Source organism: Fukomys damarensis, unplaced genomic scaffold, assembly GCF_012274545.1.
Source record: "Fukomys damarensis isolate Sample0158 unplaced genomic scaffold, DMR_v1.0_HiC HiC_scaffold_33, whole genome shotgun sequence".
Lineage (NCBI taxonomy): Eukaryota > Metazoa > Chordata > Mammalia > Rodentia > Bathyergidae > Fukomys > Fukomys damarensis.
Window position 1 is genome coordinate 42,420,586 of NW_022900945.1, and position 11,431 is coordinate 42,432,016.

Sequence of the window (11,431 nt, forward strand, 5' to 3'; positions counted from 1 at the left end):
AAGCATGAATTCCAAACAGTGAGGGGAAAAGGCCTGTCAAGGCTCCAACCTGTGCAGATGTTTTCCTATGATGGTTTTTTAGTTTGAAAAGAAACAAAGGAAAAAAGGCATCCCTGTGTATCCCTCTCATGCTGTGCCCAATCTAATGCATCCCTTAGGCTGTGGCCCTTGGACTGTACTTAGCTACATACTTTCCCCTTTCAGAGCTTCAGTTAGCATCTCTTTGAGAATAGTGGTGGGCCTAGGAAGATGTTCTAGAGAGATCATGAGAGGCAGTCCTTTGGGGATTTGTCCTATGCCTATTTTTTAATACCTGTTTTGTTTAAAACTGTTATTAAACTCATAAGGTTCCCTAGGAGTACTTTGTTCTATCAATAAACATATTTGTGTTTTAAAAAAAAGTCATCATCATTCTTGAGGGACCTAAGAAGAGTTCATTTCTAATTTTGCCTGAGGACTGAAAGATAAATTTAGATTAAAATTTACATCTAGTCTTCAAGAGTTTCAGGATTAAGCCTAGACTAGTTTTCTATATTGCCCAGAAATAAGTGAAGTTCAGCTTTACTCTGGGAGGGCTCCAGGGAAGGGAAACTCACCACTCTGGAAGCTTTGTCTTGAAATCCAGCAGCCACAGAGGAGGGAAATGCCTTGAATCAAATAGTATTGAGAATTGTGTTATCTCTCAGGGGCATGGTAGTGGAGAAGAGACAGAAGGGTGACTCTAAGTATGACACAAGAACTAAATCTTAACCATCTCAGTTGTAGAAAGACAATTAACATCAGGAGCTATTCCTTAGCAGAACATTGTCTCTAGAGACAAAAGCCATGATTGACTCCAATTGTATTGACAAGCAGAAAGTTAAATAAATAATCAAAGAATTTGAATAGTTGCCTTTTGCCTCTTGAAAGAGTGAAAGAAAATGAAAGTGTTTTAACTGTACTGTTTAGGGTTTATCTTTTTAAATAAATTATTTTGAATCTATATCTAATTTATGATTTAAATACCCTACAGGCTGTTGAGCAGCTCCTTGATCTTGTATAAACACTCCCAAAGCCATGTTTTACCTATTATTAACATAAAAACTGAGATGCTGTCCTGTAGGCACTTAGAAGTGCTTGTTTGAGCTTCTGGAACCAGGTTCCTGGGTTGAAATATGGGTATCTGTCTTTTGGGTTTCTCTGTAAGCTGATAGATGGGTTGCACAATTTCACTATATCCTACTATTTATAGACAATGTAAGCCTGTAATTTTTAGGAATCTCCCCAGCTGTTTTAGAGTCTTAGACTATGGAAAGGAAAGAATGGTTAAATTATTCTTCTCCCAGTCTTTGAGTTCCCTTAGATATAATAAGGCCTAAATATTTTACCTCAAAACTGCAAAGTTGTGCCTTATATCGAGAAACATTATAACCCCTGTCTGTTAGAAAATCTAGCAGAGCACAGTTGCCTTGACTAGAAAGCTCTTCTGAGGGGGCACATAAAACCATATCATCTACATATTGCAAGACTGTGACTTGGGAAAAACTATAGTATTTCCTTTTATCAAATCAGGATCTAGGAATATCCTCATCTTTTTTTTTGAGAAATAGTTGAGAATTTAAAATAACTGAAGGGCTTAGTTCCCATGTTTCATAAACCTTGAAGAATACATGCTTGAAAATGTATTCTATTTTAATCTCCTATCTGATTGATAGGCCAGTGGGGGGGGTCTTGTATAGGAACAGTTTGTGTACCAGTAGGAACCAGTTATTTCCCTGGCTGCCTGTCTTCACCTTTTAAAATCAAAATAATGTATCTCTAAATGTAATGGCAGCTTATAATACTGCATATTTCTCATTGAAAATTAATGTTTGATTTAAGAGCAATATTCTATTTTTTAACCTAGTCCATAGGACTAAGTTCTCTTAAGACCTCAATGTACATATCAGGATCATCTGTGATTTCTTAGGTCTCATTTAATCTGTCTTTGGTTACTGAGAGAAAAAGACACATGCACACAGGTAGTCCTATATTTTTCCTTTACTTCCTGCAAGGGATATTGTCGTGGAGGACCTGAGCAACTTAGTTAAAGGTTGATTCAGCCTCATAGAGACTTTAATTATAGCTGGCCTAGAAATTCCACCTTCAGCTCCTGGTGGTTAATGCAAGGAGTAGCCTCAGGCTTAGAGGTACTGAAGCCTTAAGGGTGAGGTGTCTCCTTTTTCTATGGCCCACATTCACATTTAAACACAAGCAAGGATTTCTTTTTAATGTAAAGAAAATCTAAATTTAAGGCATCTTGACCATTTTTTTCTTATAGTATAATTTTAGTTGTGAAATAGCTGCATTTTATTTTGACTCTATGAGTTAGGCACACCATGTACTGGTATAGAAAAATACTAAATTGCTCTTTAATACATTCCAAAGGAGTTTAAGGTTCAGATATGGAGTTCCAAATCTGAAACAAGAGAAAAAAATATGGCATACTATGAGTCCTTGCTTGATTCCTATGCCCCTGGGGCATCCCCAGGGCATTCCCCAAGGTTTATTCTACTCCAAGGTAGGTAGCTACCATCTGGAGACAGACCCAGAAAATAGAACTGGACTGGACTATCTACTCTTTGCCAGCACCCCAATCTTATCTTCCTCAGGGAACTCATTTCCTTACTTGTGTTGGTACTCTCAAAGCACAAGTTACAATTTACTTTAGGCGTAACAGTCATGTTTAGAGAAGGAAGTATTACTAGCAAAGCAAGAGATTTAAATCACTGCTTTCTAGTTCCTTAAAAGAGAAGAAAATAGGTCAACGGTCAAATTAGGGTACTTTTCTGCTAAAGAGATCACCTCCAAAGACGATAGGTCAGAGATTCTGCCCTGGGCCCTTGGGCAGAGAAAGTTCTCAGAAATTTCTGTTGTCTATCCAGTCATTTAGGCAACTTTTATTAGCAGCAAGACAACACTACTCCTTTAAGGTTCATTTTGAATTCACTAAGTATTTGAAACTCGTAGGTATTCCTAGCAGCCACAATCCTCATGTTAGTAAAGGTACCTTTATCAACTTCTTACATGCACACGAATGAAGAGAAACACTGACTAAGTTTTTTTTCTTTTATTCTAGTTAGTATATAAAAAAGAAATGCAAGTCCTTAACTGAATGCTATTTTCCTAGTGTAAGACAAAACAGTTGATGTAAGCTGTCTCAGTTTGACCCCTTGAAAGGAGAAGGGGTCTAACCACAAGGTGTTTAAAATTAACTCCCAACAAGTTGGAGAAAAGTTTAAGGGGAGTTTGTAACTCACTAGTAGAGAGAAAAAGTCCAAATAAAGTTTAAGCCATTTAAACATCCAAAAAAATCACCACATAGCACTCTAAAGTCCACAGTGAAAATTCCAAAGTCAACAACCTATTGGCAAAGGTATTTTTCTTCCCTACACATACAAATGATGAAGACCATGCCTAGGGGGAAGAGAAGGTTTAGGTAGTTTTTAATCTATGAAAGATTTGTTTTTATGATATTGTTTTTTATGTCTGACATGGGGTCCTATCTTACTAGTAGAGAAAGCAGTCAAAACCTGTAGCTCAACTCTTAATGGAGGCTTAAGAAAGGGCTCTGACAGCATCATTTCAGATCACTCTGAGACAAGGTTATCTGATGGTCACTGACAGAGTTCTTTCACCTCACTGAGGAGCTCAGATAGGAACAAGATGTGGAGATTTTCTGCTGATTACCTAGATGGATGGGCTTTCCAGAGCTAGTTTCTTCTGAAGAACCTTTGGGTATCTGCCAGAGAGTAGCCCTGGCCATCACCTCTCAGTTGTCACCTCAGTTTCCACAAGTTCCACACAATCAGAGATCTGTCTCTGAAAGGAATATAATTGCCTATCTGGCCAATTTTCCACCCACCATTGGCTTCAATGGCAGTGGGGATTCAACAGAGGGCAACTGGAAAAACCTGTCCTCTGCTTTAAGAGTGGCAGCTGCTCTAAAGGCAATTAGTAGTTGGCAGAGTAACCACTGTTTGGCATTCTATAGTGGATAGATAAAAGGCTGAACTGTCTTTATCTGAGACAATTTCATAAGAGACACATTTTACAGCATTAAGTCCAAATGCAACATATACAAAATGACAATACAATGTGATTTTAACTAACAAACTACAATGCATAAGAGAAACATGAAATCTGCAAACATTTAAAACAAACAATTTAAAATTCAGACACTGTTGAAACAAAAAGCTGAAACAAAGGCAAAAATTGTGAAACTAAAACTAGGCTCTATTAAACAAATGGCCAGAGCCTATGAAACAAAAAGTTACAATCTATGAAGCAAAAAGACCAAAGTTAGAACCTATGGAAGAAAACTCTTATCTCTGACTAATAATCTTGGTGGAAGACCTCCAAAATTATATATGTTACTCCCAAACCTGATAGGTATCTGAAACTTGAGTTTGTGTTCTCTAAAACTGAAAAATGAATTCTGGGAATAACAGAGGTTAAGAGTAGAAAAAATATAAACGAAAGAAAGAAAGAACAGACAGAAGGGTAACAGGAAAGTGCATTGTCCCCATTGATCATAGTTTTCACACACACTGTATCCACCTCGTGATTTTGTGCCCACCTCATGATTTCACTCTATAAAGCTTCCTTTGAAAAATGGGCTCATTTGTCCCCTCATATCTCTTGGGAGCTCTCTCTCTCTCAAGAATTTTTTTGTTCTCTTAACCTCCATTGTTCCTTAAAATTTATTCTTTGATTTTAGAAAATACAAACACAGCATATCTGACATTTAGTAGGTTGAGAGCTAAATTATTTCCCCTATATCTTTGGAGACCCCAGTGAAATAAATGGAAAGAGGTAAGAGTTTGCTTCTGTTTCATGGATTCCGGATTGCAACTCATCTGGGTAATCAAAAATTGTCATCCTTGTGTTCCTATTTTGCATATGCTGCATTTAGACTTACTAGTTGCTGCATTTATTGGTGCTCCTTGCTTGACCCATTTGGCTTCTTTTGTCTATTGTGGTTTGTTGTCCTATTTTAGATAGAAGTACTAGGGAAAAGCAATGTTACAGAGTCCCCTAGTGGACTTTGATACTAACTAACATATGAATTTTAAAATGCTGAAAATGGATCTTTTAGGAAATCTAGTTTAAATTTAGAAACTCTCATGCCTATTAATAAATCACAAGACTCCAACTGCCAGTAAAAAGGCATTATGCTGGCAGCCATTCTTAAGACTTGGAGGACAGACAGTTTCACTGGGACAGTCTGTCCTGATCACCTCTCTACACTCTGGAAGGGAATGTCAAGCCTGTTCTGCCACAGTTTCCTTTCTGGTTTGATCTTCCACTCATAAGGAGGCATTCTTAGTGCTTGAGATTCCTCACTCCTTTCTTTCCAGGCTGAGGATGACAACTCATAGGCAAATTGTCTCAATAACTCACTGTGAGCATGAAAAGAAAAGACTTCTTTTTTCTGATCTCATTTCTGATCTTTTCTGGTCACTTTGTACTTTCTTTTTTAGATGCATGTCTCTGCTAAAGATTAGAGAGGGAGAAACCTCTGAACCTTTCTCTCCTACCCAACAACTTAAGAACTCTTAAATTGAGCCCATAGAAAATGAGCATTTGCTAGGGCCAGAGATGTAGCTCAGCAGCACAACACCTGCCTGGCAAGCACAAGACCCTAAGTTTGATTCCTGGTACCCAAAAAGAAAAGAAAAGGAGCTTATGGTAATACCAAAGACAAGGAAGTTATTTTAGACGAAGAACACATACCCTGTCTCTGAGTTATAAGTGTCATCAAAATTTTGCCCTTCCAGAACACACATGAGAGTGATATCCCCACTTAGTGTTCTGGGCATAGTCTCCTGATTACAGGAAACCGAACCTGAGATCTTGTTGAAAGAACTAACTTGTGAGTGAGGAGACCAGAAAGAGCTTCTTAATCCATTCTGCCGGTCTATTTCTCTTGATTGGTGAATTGAGGCCATTGATATTGATGGTTATAACTGATATGTACTAACTTATTATTGTCATGTTTTTTTTGCCTTCTCCTTTTAGTTTTTTAGCTTGCCTATTTGATTTGTTCTGTTGGACCTCATTGTGTTGTTACCTTTATTGTATTTTTCTAGGACATTGTTTAGAATTCGTTGTAGTGCTGGTCTGGTATTCATAAAGTCTCTCAGGTGTTCTTTATCATGGAAATATCTTATTTCCCCATCCATTTTGAAAGAAAGTTTTGCAGGATACATCAGTCTAGGTTGGAGGTTGTTTTCTTTTAGTACTTGAAATGTATCATTCCAGGCTCTCCTTAACCTAAGGGTTTGTATTGAAAAGTCTGCTGTGATTCTGATGGGCTTTCCTTTGCATGTAATTTGTTTCTTGTCTCTTACTGCTTGTAGTATTTTGTTCTTCTGTTGGGTTTCTGGGATCTTGATTATTATATGTCTAGGTGTAGATTTTTTTTAATCACAGCTAGTTTGATAATTTCTCATTCTTTATGGCTGAGCAGTATTCCATTTTATAGAAAAACCACATCTTCTTTATCCAGTTTCCAACTGATGGGCAAATGGGCTGTTTCCAAGTTTTAGCTATTACAAACTGTTCTGCTATAAACACAGGTGCACCTATATCACTGTGATATGATTCTTTTAAGTCTTTTGGAAAGATACCCAGCAGAGTGGTTTCTCTCTCCTAAATAAAAAATAATACATATGCCACCCAAAAGCCCCTAAATTACCCTAATCCAATACAGCTGGTGGAGCTTTCAGAACCCTCTCTGTGTATTATCCAAATAGACACAATGGTCTGGGAAACCAATCTGGTAAGGAATAGGTTCCCTTTTCCTCAAAATTCACAATGCCCAATACAGTAGTACCTTGGTTCATGAACTTAATTCTTTCCATGGCTCTGGTTGCAAACAGAATCAAACTCAATGGTTAGGTTCAATGTTGACCTTATGGGGAAATTTGATTTGGTTCTAGTCCAATTTATGAATAATAATTTTTTGTTTCAGTACTGGAAATCAAACTCAGGGACTTCTGCTTTCCAGGCAGATGCTACACTGCTGAACTACATTCTCTCTTGGTTCTCATCCAGTTCAATTTACAATCAGAATCTTGGGAAGAATTAAATTCAAGAACCAAGGTATTACTGTAATGGAGATATTATTTCACCTTCTTCAAAAGATCCCACCACCCTCATATCCATGTGTCCTACAGCTAAGTTCACTGTTGTAATAGACTGAGGTGGCTGACAGTTGTCAAAGACAATCCTGACTGGTATTGTTGCAGAAGGAATTGGCAAGTGACACACAGAGAGACAGCAGAATGGAAGTAAAGTAACAAAAGTTTACTCCATCGATGGGGGTCAGTTGCACATAAGCACTGCCTGGATCCATGACACATTGGGTTACAACTCCTCCTTTTATAGGGTTTTGCAGCCTTGACTTCATCTGAGTGGTTACACTTCATTCTCATAGTTCACATGATGGTCACAAGATAGTTAACTTTAACCCAGACATAAGAGTTCTTTGTAGATGGGGAGTTTACCTTAAGATTCCTCTAGCTATCTATTCTAGTGCACAGGAAGGGGGTGTTCAAGGTCAGGGATGAAGCTAGATGTCACATTTCATGGTCAGAGTCTCCAGTGTCTGTTAATTTTGAACTAAACAAAGCAGACTGCTGTTAGAGACAGAAGTCATTTTACATTTTCCAAGCATTTTGTAGTTTTTAGATTATTTAGAAAAGTTCTCTGTATCACTGTGATATGACAGGATGATATAACCGTTCCAGCGTTCAGTCTTGATAGTAATGATCAAGCCTACCAACAATGGATACATTGGGACCCCCAGTGTCAGAGCCCATGCCTCACTGGGTTTTACCCAGAGACAAATCCCTTCAGCCCCTTGCCTGGCAACAGTGGATCTATACAGACATTCCAAATCCAAACACCACCCCCAATGAGGCCCAGAGCCCCAGACTCGTTTGCCTGGAAGATAGTCTTTTGTTTTGTGTGTGTGTGTGTGTGTGTGTGTGTGTGTGTGTTTGTTTGTTTTTTGAGACAGAGTCTCACTATGTAGTGAGAGTGACCTAGAACTCACTATGTAGCCCAGACTGGTATTGAACTCACAGCAATCCTCCTGCCTCAGCCTCCCGAGTGCTGGGATTACAGGCATGCGCACCACAGGGATATGGCCTTCCCTGTGCTCCTGGCTGCTGCCATTCTTGGGAGCACTTTTATTTCCGCTTCTTGTTCTGCTTTTAGGAGCCTGCAACTTTAAATTCTTTGAGTTTCTGTTCTCCTACCTAACAGCTGAAAAACTGCCAATAACTTTAAAAACTGAGGGCAACCAGCTGATACCAACAAAAAAATATTTCAGGAGACCCCTCAACTGATGATCCACTGGCAGAGTACATTTAGTTCCCTCCCTGAAGCAACCCCCTTCAGCCAGACTTCCCTGCCCCATTCCTTGAAGAATCAGGAGCTATTACTTGAGTGGGAAATGTGGGCTGAGTGCTGGGGGTGGCGGGACACACGCCTTCAGAATAGCCTCCCTAGAGTGAAATTTTCCACCCTGGGAACAAAGAAACTTTCCTCTTCATTCATACATATGTAAAAGAAATGTATGGAGTACCCTAAAGGCAAGAGAGTGGGAAATGCCCTAAAGCTAGGAAGTGCTCCGAAAATAAAGAGAGAGACTGGAGACAAAGAAACTTGGTCATTTTGAGCTCTTGCAAGTGACCCAGTGCTCTCTCCCTTCCTCTCACCTTCTCTCCCTCCCTCCCCACTCCCTCTCCCCTTCTTCCCCTCTCCGCCTCTACCCTTTCTTTTCCCCCTATTCCCCACTCCCACTCTCCCCCTTCTCCCCCTCTCTTTCTGGAGCAGTGATCCAGAACCTTTGAGATCCTGTGCCCAAGCTGCAACCCTAAACCCACTTATTCATTGCAATTAAACCAGAATACACTTTTGACTGACCATGCAAAAGCCCCCACAAGTTGGGGCTAACTGTTTGCTGCTCATGACAGCATCACCTGAGTTGTTACTCATTTCCAAGCATGCGCATGGCCCCTATCTGGAGCAATGCTGGGGCGACTTGGCCCACTTGTCATCAGAGAGGTATCTGCACGCCCACTGCAGCATGCATGCCATAAGTTCACCACCACTACTCTGGCTCATCTTTCCTATTCTGCGATAAACTCCATTTTCTTTAAAACTAAGGGGGCCAGGGATTTAGCTCAGTGGTTCTGCTGCCTGCCTTATAAGCACAAGGACCTGAGTTCAATTACCAGTACCAAATAAATAAATAAATAAATAAATAAATAAAATAAATAAAACTAAGACTGCTTACAAGTGATCTCTCACTGTTTGGCTGGGCAGGCCAAGTGAAATCTCCCTCCTCAAGCTGAAAAGAAGCAGGAAATTTGAGTTGCATTAGGAGAATTAAATATATCAATATGCAGAGTCCCTAGAACGGAGCCTATTCTGATAAACACCTGATAAACTTTAGTTAATATTCTTTGGGATGTATTTGGATTTAATCATTTTAGTATTTAAACACCTAAGTGAACAAGATGCATTTTTTAAATTTACATATCCTCAAAATAGATGTGTTCTAGAATATAAATTAGAGATTTGCTAGCAATAAAAAATCCAGATGTATTTTGTGGACAGCAATGTTTATACTAACTGAAAACAAAGAGTTCTTGCTTGAACAGGTTCTAATTGGTTTTATAAGCGCACAAAATTCCCCGCTAGTACAAGTTTTCAGAAATGTCCCATTCATTTTGAAACAATTCTATTTCAAATTACGAGGTCAAAATTTTTTCTAGCAATTCTTGTTTGATAGCACAGGAATGAACAATTTTCTGTTACCATTGAAACTGGACTACTGTTTTGATACAGTCCTTAAGAATTTCCCTTCACTGAATAGTTTCACTGTACTTTGTGTGCCGGGATTTGTTTTATTTTGGTGCTAGAACCAAACCCAGAGCCTCACTCACAGACTTACCCCTGACTTATACCACCAGACTCTAGTTTGTTGTTTATAAACACAACCTGAACTTGAAATCCTAGCAGAGTATCGTGCTACATGACTACAGTCCCAGCTGAACAACAAGGAGATAACTTTACCCAATGACATCACATTCTATTTTCCTCTTAAAGAGTTAAAATATTTTGTGGTAAAAATCATAATTACTAAAAATGTTCAATAGCTGTATCTTGAATAGCAAAATGGTTAAAATAATATTGCCTTAAACTTTTCTGGTTATTCATCTCTTCCAGAAAGCTGGAACTTCAAGAAATACCATATATTTATCACATCTGAGGCATGCTTCTGAGCTTACACAAAATTTCACTTTATATTAATCTCATAAAGCAAAGCATTTAAAATTTTTGGTGTATAATCATCTTTCCAGTATCAATGTTATAACGGATTATTTAAAGTTTCATTTATTTTGCTTTCTTCTGGGCAACCTGATGTGTATCCATCTGGTCAGAACGGTTTTTCAAAATTAAGTCTTTTCCATCCACCCAGCACTTTTTTTTTCTTTTTTCGTACTGGGTATTGAACTTGGGTTCTTGTGCTTGTGAGACAGGCGGCGGAACCACTGAGCTAAATCCCTAGCCCTAACTCAGCACTTTTCTGTAAAGCTTCCCTTGTGCCCTATGCACAATTATTTGTTCTAAAAACCTCACATCATATTGAAATTTCCTCACAGACCTTGACACCGTACCTTGTATTAAAGATACCTGTCTTTCATGTTAGAATGTGAGCTCTTTAAGGGCAAGCCACTTAACCACATATGCAGTTAACCACACTCTGCTTTGGATGTAGTAAATGTGGAATAAAAGTAGAGTGAAAAATAAATAAATAAATGGTTTTCTCAGGGCCATGCAGTTAGCTAGTAATTAGTAGAGCTAATCCTAGGCCTTCCCAGCTCCCTTAATATCACAATGCTGCCTTGCAAAAATCAATGTCACAATGACTTGAAGGGGGACTTTTAGGGTGGGGCTGTTACTTAGCTGTTGGTCTTATATTTGTTTTTCTTGGTTAAAGTCCATGTAGGAGAGTGTTGACTCATGGAGATAATTTATGAGCGATTTATTGAAAATCCCTATGAGGAACTGTGCAAGTCCAGATCTCCTAGGAAATTGACGAAGTCCGAGCTTTCTGATCTACCTCAAGTTAAAGACACCACGCAGTGGATCCGCCAGCCATTCCTTTGGGACTTTGCTCTTGGTAATCATGTTCTTGCCTTAGGTACATGCATGACAATGCATCCAGTTTTGGAGTCTAACAGGAAGGTGGTGGCGTATACACAGGATCACATGAGGAGCCTGATCCTGGGTGGGATGTGGGAGAGCTCTGCTCACCATCAGAAGCCTTGGCAAGGAGTAGCACCCACTTCCATAAAGGAGCTTTTTTTTTTTTTTTTTTTTTTTTTTTTTT